This window comes from Myiozetetes cayanensis, unplaced genomic scaffold (genome assembly GCF_022539395.1).
Source record: "Myiozetetes cayanensis isolate MyiCay16 unplaced genomic scaffold, myiCay2020 scf6-25, whole genome shotgun sequence".
NCBI lineage: Eukaryota > Metazoa > Chordata > Aves > Passeriformes > Tyrannidae > Myiozetetes > Myiozetetes cayanensis.
This window is the reverse complement of record NW_026087853.1, coordinates 43,151,139-43,166,318: the sequence shown is the minus strand read 5'-3', so window position 1 is coordinate 43,166,318 and position 15,180 is coordinate 43,151,139. Positions and strand designations below refer to the sequence as shown.

Below are 15,180 nucleotides of genomic sequence, written 5' to 3'. Positions count from 1 at the left end.
AATAATAGTTTAAAAATTAGGATTTATTTGCAAAATAAAGCATTCAAGAACATTTTGTTTAATCTTTCGAAAACATTTAATTTTAACAATAACATTTTATCATAATGTAATCAGAATGCTGAGGTCAAAAGAATATTTTTAACTTGGTTGTAATGAGACTTGAACAACTGCCACTGAAAATTAGTCAAAAAACTATGCATTCCCTAAGAAAACCTCTGGTTTTATTGAATTGGCAGTGGTTAGAGGAAAAATTTTTTTCACTGACTTTGGCTTATATTTGAGTAAGTGATATGCACAGGAGTGCAGGACTTCAAAAGTCATGCCTCTGACTTTCTCAATGCCTGAGAAATTGTTAGCAATAGACTCCCTCATATAGAAAATATATAAACGTATTTGAAAAAAAAAGTCCTAGAAATACTACGAATCAAATATTTCCCCTAAAAGTTTAGGCTGTCTACTTAAATATGAGAAATGGGTAAAGAAAAGTTTTCTTATTATCAAGAAAATACATTTTCTGATATCTGGTCTTATGCGAGATTAAGACAAGATTTTAGAAAATTTTCCTCTACAACAGTAGACTGAGGTTTACAGACATAAAACAGATCTGAAAAGATATATTAGGTTTCGATGTTCTCACTACTAAGCCATTCCCCAACAGATCAAAACTTTTTTTTATATATATTGTATAACTTGTTGTGTTTGTAAAGTTTTTCAACAGAAAGTTATGATTAGACCTGTAATAAGAATTCAGTTATTTTAATACAAATATTTCCATGATTTTCCCTTTGAAATTGACATTGCATTTCATTCCAATACATCTGACTGTTAAAAAAGGAGCACCATCTGAAAATGCATTAGAGAATTATTTTTTTTCAAGGGGAAAAACCCTCCAAGTGTTGTAATCTTTCTTCTGCAATTTCAAAAACATTTCACAGTGGCGGTCACAACAAGATGCTGCTGCTGGTGGAATAACAAAGAACACCAGTGTACATTCGGACAGCTCAAATGTGAGGTATGCCTACTTCTTGAAGACTTATGAATCCAAGTATCAGAGATACATAAGGATTAGCCAGGGGATAATGTGCATAACAGTTACTTGAGGAATTACGAGAAAGATGAGACAGTGTCTGCAGTTTTCATGCACATAGGCCACAAATCCATGAAATCACTGGTGGAAGTGTGCCAAAAACCCAAGGAACTTGGGATCCAAACTTTGCAACTGGGGATTACAACTAGTTTAACTTGCACTATGAACATAAATATATAACTTGTTTTGATCTATTATTTACTACAGATTAATTATATATTCCTCTGAAACTTTGAATTATGGACAGCTGAAAGTAATTAAAAAGAAAACCTTAGAGCCTCTTCCATTAACAAATAATTAGGCAGAACAAGAATGGATCAGTAAACAGAAACACTTGAGGATTTCACTTTGGGCTAATTTTAGTTTGGTTTCCTGGACCCTTTTCTGTCTGACACCATGCATATAACTTCATATCATCTAAGAGAAAGCCACTCATAAATATCTACTTCCTCAGCTGTGGGGCTTTTCTCTATTTCACAACAAAGTATATCATTCCCCTTACACCATTGTTGACGAAGGTCCTCCCATGTAGAAGAAGGCTTTCAGTCCTGGTCTTCTATTTAATCCTTATTTCTATTCCCATCCATTTCTAAGTGACAGCATTGTGTTTGCTGGCCAGATCCCCTTCCACTTCAAGCCTTGTCAGCATACAAACAAAGGCTCGTGAAGGGAGGTGAAGGCGGATTTACCACCACAGTGCAGTGGCTACTTCAGGATTACAGCCCAAATGGAAGCCAGCCCTGCTTGAGCTGGTCAAACAACACAGAGCCTTTGCATGATAGCAACTACCTTCTTCAAAAGTTTAGCCATGTAAAATGTAGATATCTAAATATCCTCTGAGAAGAGAAGGAAAGGAGGACACAAAGCTCTTTAAAGACATTCCTAAATTTCCAGTAACTTAGTACTGTACTGCATGCTTCCCTCAAGTGCAAAATATGGGCTTTACACTCTCCAGCTCTTCAAGATTGTAAGTGTACTTCCAGCATAGGCTGAAATTCTGATGAGTATGGGGTTTTAAAAGAAAAAGACCCAATAAGAAAATACACTAACCATGCATCTATGTTATGAAAAGTGATGGCAGATGAATATCATAACATGAAAAACAGTACCCCAAAGGATTTAGCACTGCTCTCAGAAATGGGATATTTATCATCACACCAGAGACAAAGTATTGTTCCAGGCTTTTGAGTATGTTGTGGGAGGAGAGGAGGGGAAACAATAGTGAAATATAAACCTTCTGTGAAGGATAAGAAAAGGATTCTTGTGTAGCACATGACAAAATCAGAATTTTGCACCAGGAATTTTCTATCCAATTACTAGAAGATGAAAATCTGTTTAACCTCAGAGTCATGGAACTCAGATTTTGTCTTATGGACTGAGTCATCTTCCTTGTGCTGATTTTGTGCCTCTATATGCATCATTTAAATTATATTTAGCTTTAGAAGAATGCAGAACTTTTTGCACCTGAAACCTGCAGTCACATAATGACATCACTGCAAGAAGTGCCTATTTCAGTCAATGGAAGATGCACAGTTGTAAGTTAGGGCAAAATACGGACCCTTATGAATCAGATCCCCCTGGATCTGCCCTACTCCTCTGCTGTCTGCCACTGACAGTGCATGCCCTCATAAGCAGCTTTCTTGATACCCTGAAGGCCACAGTGCCATGTTAAAGCACACAGGGAAGGAACTTAAATACATATCAAGCTTTATTCTGCTTCAGATTTTCATGCTGAAGGAAGAGGTGTTTACTGCACCCCAACTCATGGGCAGTGCTGGGACTCAAGTACAAAGCCAGAAGTGTACCAACAACCAGAGCCTCTCCTGCACAGCTGAACACCAGCAATATATCTCTGTGTTAGTGGTACCTCTGTGCCTAAGTATGTATCACAAAACAGTGGAGAATGCATTTTAGCAGCTGTGATCTCTCCAACATGCAAGTTATTACCTTAGCTAAATAAATCATTTAAATAAATTATCGTTCCACTGTGCTGAGCTTCTATGGCTATTCAAACAAAGGAACCATTCTGAATGCTTATCTAAAACCCATCCAACCAAAACATCTTTTAGTCTAACTCCACTGAAGCCAGAAAATAATGACATAAATTGATTCTGCTCATTATTTTCATATGTCACAGAGACAAGCAGCCAAAGAGCTAAGCTCCAAAACAGGTCCACAGAGTAATGTTAACTACTGAGACCTTCAAAGATGATAATATTTTCTGCTAACTAAAGGTGCTTGAAAACATTGACAGGACTCACAAAAAAATGAACCAAATACTGAAAATGTGTAGTCACATGAAACAGGAGATTATTTGAAACAGCACATACCAAGAGCTAGGCATGTGTGGTAGCTTTTGAATAATTTATATGATGTTCTTCCTAGCTCAGTGTCACCTACTCCTCTCCCTTCTGAGGCAGCACTTTTCTTTAGAAAAGAGAAGAACTCCTTTGAGCCCAGGAGATTTGATTTCTATTCACCTTAGTAGAGCAATGTCTCAAAGTGAACACAGTCTGTATTCTCACTGATTTCAAATATGCTCTTCTCTGACAAGGTGATACGTAAGTGTATTAATAGAAATTAGTATCAGAGATAAACTTCCATTTTACTCCCTTTTAAGCAAAGAAACAATCTCTTGCCTAAATAATCAAGATGTTAGCTACTTGTTCTTTCTACTGTCCCTCATCCCCACAGAATGCACATGGTACAAGAAAAAGAAATCTGTTCATAAGCATTTGATTTTAGATCATCTAAATATTTACAGTTGGTTTTGCATGTGAGATATACAGTGCTATATGAGATAATCCATTCATCTGCACTTTTTAAGCTGCAGTCTTCTTTCTCTTGCTGGTTGCTACATAAAATGGGTCAAAAGGCAGGAAAGCAATTCATTGAGGCACTGAGGTCCCTGGTATTTTTTGTTTCTATTTCCTCCAAGTGGTTTTCTTGGGTTTTCTCCTAGCTCCCTCTGGAAACGTCTGCTGTCTATATCTTTTCAAATGCTTCTTCCTTTCCTGTATTCCCACTGAAGTTTCTAGGACTAACAGGCTGGGGAAACTGCTTTTCCTGGGCTACCAAATATAACTTCTTTCCTCACTAAAGTTAGGGGTTAACAATTTACACAGTGCTCTTGTGACAATGCCCTTTTATGTTCAGTCAGTTACAGGTAAAGAACTCTACATCTCCCCAGTACTTACACAGCTTGTCATAAACCTAGATTACAGACTAGAACAAAAAAAAACATAATCATCTAAATACAAAAGGTAGGCAAAGACATAACTGGGCTAGTGAAAACAGATGCTGGGGACAAGGTAAATTAGCAGAGACCCTGTTCAAGGCATTTCATCTGCAACAATTAATCAAGCAGGTATTCTCAGGATAAAAGTCTGCTTTGTTTTGGAGCAATTACTTCAATCTACGTAGCAAGAGCTATTCTTAAGAAAACAACCTTGGACAAACAAGCTTAAGGGTCTAAGAACATCTATTGAGCTACATGTTTGCTGTCAAATCAAACACTGCTCTCTTCTGAAGCAGTGAGTAAACACCAGCTATACAAGTCCAGTTGTTCTTAGAAGGGCTGGCCTTCTTAAGGAGAAAAAAAAAAAAAAGATGGGGGTATAGAAAGCTGGAGTAGCTTTCTTGACCATAGAATAAAAAGTAAATGGGCTGTAAATCTCCTCTTGTCAATTCCCTAGTATTTAGACAGGTGGTCCAGAACTAGTTGGAGCTGAAAAGCCATGGCAAAAATGTTATGATGAAGTTTGTGCACAGTAATCTTGGTGATTCCTCACTGACAGAGCTCCTCCTAGCAATCAGTGAGATTGCACGGGAGTAAATGAGAGCTTAATATGCCCTGAAGGATATTTGTTAGCAGCAAGGCTTGGATCAGGGTTGTATCTCTTTCCCTTTCCCTGCAGAGACAGTGTAACACCGATTATTATGGATTACATCCTGTGTTAAGGAGAGGGAGAGGGAGTACGGATCTGATCCACCCCACATGATCAGCTTACTCCCACCTCACATGAAGGAAAGGATCTACTCTGGTTGGTACAAAAAAGATGAGTGACTCAGAAAACATGGAACATCGCCACGACAAGAGGGATTTCACTACCTGGATGTGAGGAGTCCAAACTGTCTGCCACAACTCTTGTAAAATTAGGGCTCAAGCATGAGCTTACCAAGAAACTTCTAGTTTGAGTTGAAATAATGTTGCCTGCCGCTTAAATTAGTTATATCACAACAACAGCTGCTGAGCTGCTTTAGGGAGACAGTCTGTCACTATATTGTTCCACTGTGCTCCCAGAGCATGCTTTAATATGGGGAGTTCATTTTCTTAGGTTAGACGTATTTTTCAAATCACAGTGGAGCTGGTAAAGCTCATCATATACAGTCACAATATCGCAGGCCATGCAGGGGAAACAGATAAAATATTTTTATTGTGCAAAACATGCATTAGCTTTGGCATCGCTCCTGCTATGCAATGTCCAGTTATTTAATGCAACATTTTATATAAGTAAAATACTCTGGTCAGGTCTCAGCCTCTGTGCAAAAATTTAAAAAAAAAAAAAAAAAAAAAGCGAAAGCAAACACACAGAATACTACAAACAAGAGTAACATAAGCCTCAGTCTGCAAGAGAAACATAAGCCTCAGTCTGCATTAACAAGGTTTTAAGCTGCTTGCTGCCACTAAGCCCTTCTATTGAATTTTAACTGTATTACGTAGGTTTTTCTTCTTATTTGTAAGACATTAATGAACTCTGAGTGGAGATTTAGTAATTTACTATGTAGCCTGATTTGTTTTAGGGACTGGTATTACAAGCAACACCCTGAAGCACGACTTGCCTTTTTGCAGCTGGAAAAGGAACTTTTCTCCCTGAAAAAATTTACAACCACGTTGTTTCCTCTGACTTAGCATTTAGTGTACATTCTGTGAGTTTAACATAATCATTTACGGGAGTTTAATCACAATCATATCAGAACAACCAGGGGATCAGGACTAGCCAGCATGAGTTTAGGAAAGACAGGTCCCACTTGACCAACCTGATCTATTTCTATGACCAGGTGACCCACCTAGTGGATGAAGAAAAGGCTGTAGATGTCATCTACATGCACTTCAACAAAGTCTGACATTTCCCGCAGCATTTTCCTGGAGAAACTGGCTGCTCATGGCTTGTGGGGGTGCACTGTTGGCTGGATAAAATCCAGCTGGATGGCTGGACCCAGAGAGTGGTGGTGAACGGATTTAAATCCAGCTGGTGGCCGGTCACTAGTAGCGACTCCCCAGGGCTCAGTGCTGGGACCAGTCCTGGTTAATATCTTTACTGATGATCTGGATGAGGGGATCAAGTGCTCCCTCGGTCAGTCTGAGGATGACACCAAGCTGGGTGGGAGTGTTGATTTGCTGGAGGCTCTGTAGAGGGAGCTGGACAGGCTGGATTGATGGGTCGAGGCCAATTCTATGAGGTTCAACAAGGCAATGTGCTGAGTCCTGCACTTGTGTCACAACAACCCCATGCAGCTCTACAAGCTTGGGGCAGAGTGGCTGGAAATCTGCCCAGAGGAAAAGGACCTGGGGGTGCTGGTCAGCAGTGGCTGAACAAGAGCCAGCAGTGTGCACAGGTGGCCAAGAGGGCCAATGGCATCCTGGCTTGTATCAGAAACAGTGTGGCCAGCAGGACCAGGGCAGTGACTGTCCCCCTGTACTTGGCCCTGGTGAGGCCACACTTCGAATGCTGCATTCAGTTTTGGGTCCCTCAGCAAGGACACTGAGGAGCTGGAATGCGTCCAGAGAAGGGCAACAAAGCTGGTGAAAGGTCTGGAGCACAAGGCTTATGAGCGGCTGAGGGAGCCAGGGCTGTTCAGCCTGGAGAGGAAGGGGCTCGGGGGAGTAGTTATTGCTCTTTACAACTACCTGAAGGGAGGTTGTAGCAAGGTGGGGGTTGGTCTCTTCTTCATAGGCCAGAAGTGATAGAATAAGAGAAAACGGCCTCAAGTTGCACCAGGGCAGGTTTAGATTGGATATTAGGAAAAATTTCTTCACCAAAAGGCATTGGAACAGGCTGCCCAGGGAAGTGGTTGAGTCACCACCCCTGGAGATATTTAAAAGATGTGTGGATGTGGCACTTAAGGACATGATTTACTGGAGGATTTGGCAGTGCAGGTTTAACAGTTGGACTCCATGATCTTAAAGGCCTTTTCCAACTTAAATAATTCTATGATGCTACAATTGTATATTTAAATAGCTGATTAGCAGCATCATTATTGATCCTGCAAGGAAGAGTGGTCTGCTCTGAATTAGTTACCAGTTACATCTACCTCTTCTGATTTTTTAAAAGTATCTGTCCATGAGATCATTTATATAAACAACTCTTTAAGACCTACCTGATTTTACAATATTTGAAGTTACACTACATTTGTTTGCATTTTTAAAACCCTATTAGAATTATCAGGAGATTTCTGCTCATTAAATGCTTTCTTTAACAGTTTCTCCAGCTTTTCAATCTGACTCAGGAAGCTTAATAGTCCAGTGCAGAGAGGGTAGTCTAAAGACCATTTGAAAGCAGGAGCCAAGGAAAATTAGGTAAAACATGACACAAATTTTTTACAAGCATATGATCCTTTTTCACATATCTATCCAGGCCTTTCCATGAATACATATCACTATGGAAGAGAGACTTTTTTTTCCTCCTGGGGTTTCCTTATGTCTGATTGACTAATCTATTGACTTATGTATTAACTGGGCTGTAGCAATACATCTGAAAAATAAGAAAGCAAAGATGATGGATCTGCCAGGCAGGAAGGAATTATTTTGTATTCACAATCATGCATCCTGTGTATGTCCACATACATGGCTTTTCAATAATCTCTTTAGACAGACTGCAGTGCACAGATAATGCCTTTTCCTGTGTGAGATTTTTCTTACTGCATCTTAGATTTTATATAGCATTTTATGGCATGCTATGTGGAAAAGAAAATTAATTTCTATGGAGAGATTGTGAACTACCATTCAGTTTTTATGGAACTCTGCACCATAAACCATACGAAGACAACAGATCACACTAAATCACATTGGTTTTGTTAAAAAAAGATAATTGTATTTTACAAAACCAGGTATGTACCTGCATACCTAGAAATGTCTTGAAAGTGTCAGATAGATAGGGAGAAAGCAATCAGGATTAACCCCTGTCAGTTTGAAAGGCTGAGAGAGAAATTTCTGCTGTAAGTTGCAAAAAGGAGATCTGTAACACCATCTCTCCAGCCAGCACGTGGTGGGTCTGATGGAAGGGACACATGGGAAGCTGTACAGGCTCCTTCCACCTGGCAGCCATGCAGTAGCAGAGGCTTTGGAACCCCACAAAGCATTGCCTTTCACAGTCTTATGAAAACCTGAGTTCAACAACTCAAAGAGAATATGTTTTGGAGTGTTTGTGAGTTAACTGATTTTCTGATTTAGTTTCATGACAAAGCCTGTCAGAAAGAGATTAAGTTGCAGTTTCTAAGAACAAAGCTAAGGTAATTAACCAAACCTCACACAAGACAAGTGTCCTGTAGTCTTCCATGGTCCTTGCCAAGGAAGATCCCATACACTCACATAGGTCAAACATTTTATTGATCAGAAATCCACTCCTTGCAAAAATACCTGAAAGACCCCAAAGTGCTTCTTGTGCCTGCAAGCACTGACCAGTGTACAAAGCAGAGTGAGCAACCAAAGACTTACGCTGTGCTCCTGTCCTTGTGAGCATCTCCGGTGCAAAATAGCACAGCCTTGGTAGAGATTAGCTGTTTTTTGTGGGAAGACAGAATTTGTGATATAGCTCACACTTCAGCAGACAAAGAAAAAAACTTCCATAAATCTTCCTATTTGCCAAGTCCTCTCATTCATACCAGATGAGGATCTGGACATAAACTTTTCTAAGAAAACTTTTTTTATTCTTTAAATATGACACTGGCATATCTATGTGAAGCTCTGTTTCTGCCTGTTTATCATCTCTGCTCCTCCAATCCTAAATTTCAAGCCTAACTTAACCTAAAAAAGGTCATGGTAAAGATTCATATTTACTCCATATTTCAGACTAAAGGGATGTCAGTTCTATGTGCAAGAAGGGATACCAGTTTGTTTCTTGTTTGGAATCTCTGTGCATCATTCAGAATCTAAAGCAAGAAAGTTAATACAATATAATACCTACCATAAAGATGATAATTTATTTATGTAGTGATGCACATGTGGAGTATCTGTCAATTTTCCGATAGAGCTTTATAGGGATGTAACAACCTGGGAACCTGCATGCCTCATTACCCCAGAATTACTGTACTGAGGCTGAGAGGAAGAGTAACAGAATTAAGGATGAACCATATTATTATTATGGCAAATCATACAATAACAGTGTACTGCGTGCAAAAAGTTATGTACTTACATCCTCAGAAATTCTGAGGCAAGTAAAATCATGAACTTGCATTTGCTTCTACTCGGGGTGTGCCATGGAGCACAAAGAAAAAGCCTGTGAAATTACTGGGGATTAGGGCACTGAGCAAAGATTAAGACAGTGAGAATGTGTGAAGACCAGAAACATAGCAGCTCCTAGACATACTGACTTTGGATTAAAAGGAGTTGAAGTGGGGGGGAAGGTGTGTGTGAATAATTCAGAGTAGTTCATGGAAAGAGAGACTGATCAACGAACTCTGATTGAGATAGAGAGTAACAATTAACTTATAACAATGGGAAACAAAATGTAATTTCTCCTATGAATTTATTTCTTGAGTAATGGGTTTTTTCCTGCAGTAAATTCTCAAAGGTCTGTCACTGCAAGCAGCTACACCAGTGATTTTGGACCATATCACTCACACAGAACAAGTTTACAGGAGCCATGTAACCCCCCATGGCTGAATTGGTGCACTAGAGCTCTACAATTAAGCAAGTCTTAACTAAATCTGAACACAGTTACTAGCATTCATCTAGACACCATTAGGGATAAAAAGACTCAATCTCAACTGCTTAATTTATTTTCTCACCAAATCTGTGTATTAATCACTTATTTTAAAAAAGTATGATATGTGTCAATGAGCATAAAATAATACAAAAATGAGGAAAACCCTCCTTGCCCATCCCACCATGAGTGATGTTCTTGGTATCTTGGTTCTTGGTGCATAAACTTCCCTCTCACACCAAAACTTCATCTTTCTTTTCCAGTATGCTTTAAAAGATATATATCCAGCTAGTTGCTTCTCAAAGTACTAAACGCCCTTTACTTTGTGCCTGTTTTCTGAGAAGTGACTAAATAGTGCTAGGTTTGCTATGCACATTCAATTAAAAAAAAACTATTAAAATCAAAATAAAAACCCCCCAAAACCCCAGAGCTACTCTCCGACTTCCAGTGGCCAAGATCTGAGAAAGCTGACCTTTCACATTTTCAGTATTTTCCTCAAAACCCTGCAAAGGGCACAAACAGATCCAAGTTTGACAAGGCTTCAGATAACTTAATAAAAAGGAACCAAAAATGCACTAAAAAAATTGCATTCATTTCCATGAGATGTTTGTCAATGAGCCAGCACATAACATTGTATCCAGCACTAATTCTGTTTGAAAACATTCCTCAGTGCTTCCTCTGGGGAAAATTTCTCATCCAGAAACTTTTGTGGATAGAGTCAGAAACTGTTTGCACAACGAGCAACTACAAGAAGACCAGAAGAAAAGGTTGACCCTCTATGCAGAAAATGTCAGAATCTGGATTACTGTGTGGCAACTCAAAGTCCCAATTTGCTCCTATCTACTCTAACAGATATTAATTATGCTCTGACTATAGATAATTGTGTTTCTCAGATGTTCTCCAAAAGCTGACTTACAAGAAAATTTTAAGTAACTATAAAGCTAATAAATTACCACTGCAATTTCTGAGTGCCTGAAACCTCCATGAAAGTGCAGAGGTCTCACAGCACAACATTATAAAAAGACTGTATTTGCTCACCAATAAAATGTTGTCTTGCAAGCTGAAAAAAACCCAAAACAAAGAACAAAAACAAAACAAACAAACAAAACCAAAACAAAACCAACCAACCAAAAAAACCACACACACACACACACACACACACACGATATTTTAAGCTTTTTGTCTCACCATATGGCATATTTAGCTTAAAATGCATCCTATTCAAGAAACTTCCAGTCATTCTTTTCTCTTATTTGTCTTGTTGTTTGGTTTGGGTTTTTTTATGTAAAGTGCCAGCTTCTCTTTTTATGCCAATACATTTTTATTACAGACTGCTTTAATTTCAACTATTGCTCCAACAAAATTGCTTTGGCCAAACTCTGCTCATGTTCCTTGGAAGCTGTCTCAACAAAAATTACTCCATCTGGGCCCCCAAAGAGCAAAGAAACTTAGTTTTGAAGACATAGTAGCTTTTTGTAGTATGTCAAAGAGATTACAGAAATCGAGTGTAGCGTAACAGAATCACTTGTGCTACAGTTTCTCTGTAGAGCTCAGGATGATCCTTGGAGCAGTATTTATGATCATACACAGCAAGCTTTGAAGAGTGTATGCCATCTGCTGGAATCAAAAAGACGTCTTACAGAGGAAATCCTAAAAGGCAGCTGTAATTTTTCAACCAAAAAAAAAGCATCTTCTTCTTTGCCTCATGTACCTTCATAGTTAGGGTTTGGAACCTTTTTTTCCTACTGTACCTTTAAACCAAACGTAAAACAGTAGTAAACACACTGTGACCACAATCTTGTGGAAGAAAGGGAAAGTTTCCTGCTCACATAGACTAATAATTTATTCTAGTATGTGTGTGAAATGGAATGGACATTCAGATAAATGGGTTACTCAGGTGATCTGCTTATGTTGCTGCTTCCTTATCAACATATCATAGATGTCTGTTAGGAAACTAGACTCTGAAAACCAACAGTACTAAGGTGGGAGCTCGTAAGTACAAAATAGCTTTCACAAAGAAGGGTATATTTGGATTATGGACCTGAAGATGGATGATTGGGTTGCTTTCTACCTTTCTACACATGTGATGCCCTCAGGGCATGTACCATGCCCTCAAAGTATCTGCCTGTCTCTCCCAGGTCTGCTTACACTCATTTTACAGATGCAAAAGTTGAAAGAATTTCATGGATAGCAGGAACAAGGCTATTCTGGGCATTCCATACGTCTCTATCCTAACAAGGCATTTTCTTAAACATTTTATTTTTCCTGCTTATTTAGTATTGTCCACTGGACTGCAGTACCACTTTGGGTAGTCTTGCCTGAACTACCACAGTTCAGCCTGGTGGTGTCTTCTTAAGGAGGTGCTTCACTTCAACCCAAGGCAGCATGGTTACTCTATAACTGTTGAAGACAAATCTTTCTATCCAAAAGTCGGGAAGTTCAACAGCAGGATGCATTAATGTGAGCTGTAGCAGCTTGTTTTCCGCATGATACAACTACTGTCACTGGATAAGGACACAATAGCTTCTGTGAAAACTAGGATGGATTTTCTAATCTTGGAAACTTAGCTTTTCCAAATTTGCTGGTAATCTAAAAAGGTTAATTTTCCAAATTACTCTGTGTTTCTCTCCCTAACAGTGTTTTAATATGAAGAGTGAAGCAGGTAAAACTAGAGGGCTCTTTTAACCCAGTATGAAATCTCTGACAGTGACCAGCTCCAGATACTCAGGACATGACTGTAAGAGAAGCATGTAGCACAATATTTCCCCAAAGTACTGCCCTGCCATTCATCGGTCTGTGAGTTATGGATTTCAAGTGTATCCAGACATAAACTGTAAGAAACTTTCAATACAAAGTTAGAAAAAGGAAGTAGAAGGAGACACCACAAGTAATTTTTCACATTCTTCCTTGTGAGATTTATAACACAGATTGCTTAAGGAGAGATGCCTGACATGGCACTGGGAACCTCTACAGAATGTGCCATACAAGTAGAAAGCTTGCAGAGTTTTATCTTAAATTATACTCAGTTACATTGCCAACCATAAATTGCAGAACAATCTTAATCCAAACCACATTTACTATGTCTGTTTTCCATGGTGAATTCCAAAGCAGATTATGTAAACATCATGTCCAGAAAAATGGTGATGTATGGCAGGGTGCTTCAGTCCAAGGAATAAAAAGTCTAAGCCCAATAATGAACTCCCATGAGATAAATTCTAAGGCTTATATTGAGTTTTTACCGACATTTCTACTAAAGTCATTTGAATGTTTACCTAGAGTTGGAGCTATGGAAAATCTCATTCACTTTTGGAGGAAATTATTTCCAAGAAATAAAAAAAGCCCTTACCTCTAAACATCTGAGTAATGGATCTTTTCATGTGAGTTTGAAATGGGATATTAAAACTGTGTGAAGCATGACTCCTCAGCTGCCGACTGGCCCGTCTCTGGGCCGATGTTAGAGGAAAGGCACACAGCTGGAGACTCACTTTACAGCACGTCACACCCAAACACAATCTTCTGGTCTTTTAATCTAATGAACAGAGATCTCCTGGGAAACAGCTGTGTGTTAACTCAGCAGCTCTTATACACATCCTTAAAGTACATGTTTATCTGGTTGACTGAACTGGTCCCTAACCAATGAACCACAGGAAGACACAGCCCTAGGATTTACTAGGCTACTTAATACCCAATTTAAAATAGAGTTTTAAAGTGAAAACAACTGATGCCTAAAGGATGATCAAGTTATGACTAATGGATGTATGTATCAAAATCAACAAAGTGAGGAAGCAGCCACAATGGACACACTAAAAATAAGATGGACGAGTAATGCTGTGGTTGTGTCCATGTCCTAGGGCATGACAATGCTCAGGTTAGGCTGAATTTGTAAACAAGCATAAATCAATGAGACAATGCGCTGAAGTTACGATGCAAAGCTTTATAGTACCTTATGCACATGTATGTTGCTTTCAGATTAGTGGAAGAATCACTATTAAAAATCCACAGAGTACGTGACTTAGCTTTGCATCCTTGCAAACAACAAAGTATGTGCCAGTTTAATTGCTTGTCTTCAGCTAAGTATTTAGCATACAGATTTAAGTGGGAAAATTTGAAAATCTCTTTTGCACAATCAACCTAATTGAAGAAGAACTCTCTTCAAATGCTCTTTAAAACCCTATTGCCCTTTCCACATACCCTGCAGTAACAAGTCTATTTAATCTCTGGTACTTTTCTGCCAGATTAATTAACAGGTGACACCAATCAAAGCACACAGTTTGTACCACTGAAATATTTGAAAAGCTCTAGGAATGAAAAATCTGTGATTGTGCATTTCTGTGTCTTTCCTCAGGCATCGTGGAGTCACTGACATGAACTTACCTCATGTTTTTGTTCAGTTTTCTTCCCCTCTCTCTCTCCATTAACCTTGCTTCTTTCTAATGACTGTAAGTTTTCATGGTTGTATTTACTGTGACACAAAAACCAGTCAGTCTTGCAATTCTTGAAATCCTTAACTCATTTTTTTTCTGCTGTTAATGCTTCTTCAAGCTGTTAGGACAGCCCAAATATCATGCCATTGCTCTGTGAGTGGTCAAAGGTCATTTCCCCATCAAATGTCTCCTGCGACCTTTCAGCCACTGCACCCTTCACTGGGCACTGGGCAGAGAATGTTTCAAAATACACAAGTGTCCTTGAGGACATTTACACAAGCACTGAGGCCATCCCCAAAAATGATGAGCAAGCTCCTTCAACTGATGGAAAGCAGCAGATTCATCAAAATCAAAATATTTTCCCCAGATAAAATACCAAAGTATTAACTGCTTGAAGCGGAGCCCTTGACATTTTCTCTAACCAATTTCTCTCTCGGTCTTGTCTCCTTCATCTGTCCCTACTCTTCTCCTCCACAGCAGCAGCTGGCCATTCCCCACTCCTTGTTGTCCCCCCACCTGCAGAGAAACTCCAGCTGTGCCATGCTGCACGCATGGGCAGGCTTCCCAGAACTCAGGTAAAAGTCATTTTCTAGAAGTGTATGAAAGTGACATTTGAGAAATTTTAAACCAGAACCAATGCATCACTCCTCTTATGGTAATTATTACATTTATTATATTTCTTGACAGGTGCACTTGAACTTTCAAGGAGTAAAAGTACAGTTTGTTTCAACTGCATGCAGTGAAA

General features: G+C 39.1%; 1 protein-coding gene across 2 annotated transcripts in view; it reads right to left on the bottom strand.

Moving 5' to 3' along the window:
* The window catches only part of SLC1A2 (solute carrier family 1 member 2), a 90,734-nt gene that overhangs the window by 36,919 nt on the left and 38,635 nt on the right, over positions 1–15,180 (bottom strand). The window lies entirely within an intron of this gene.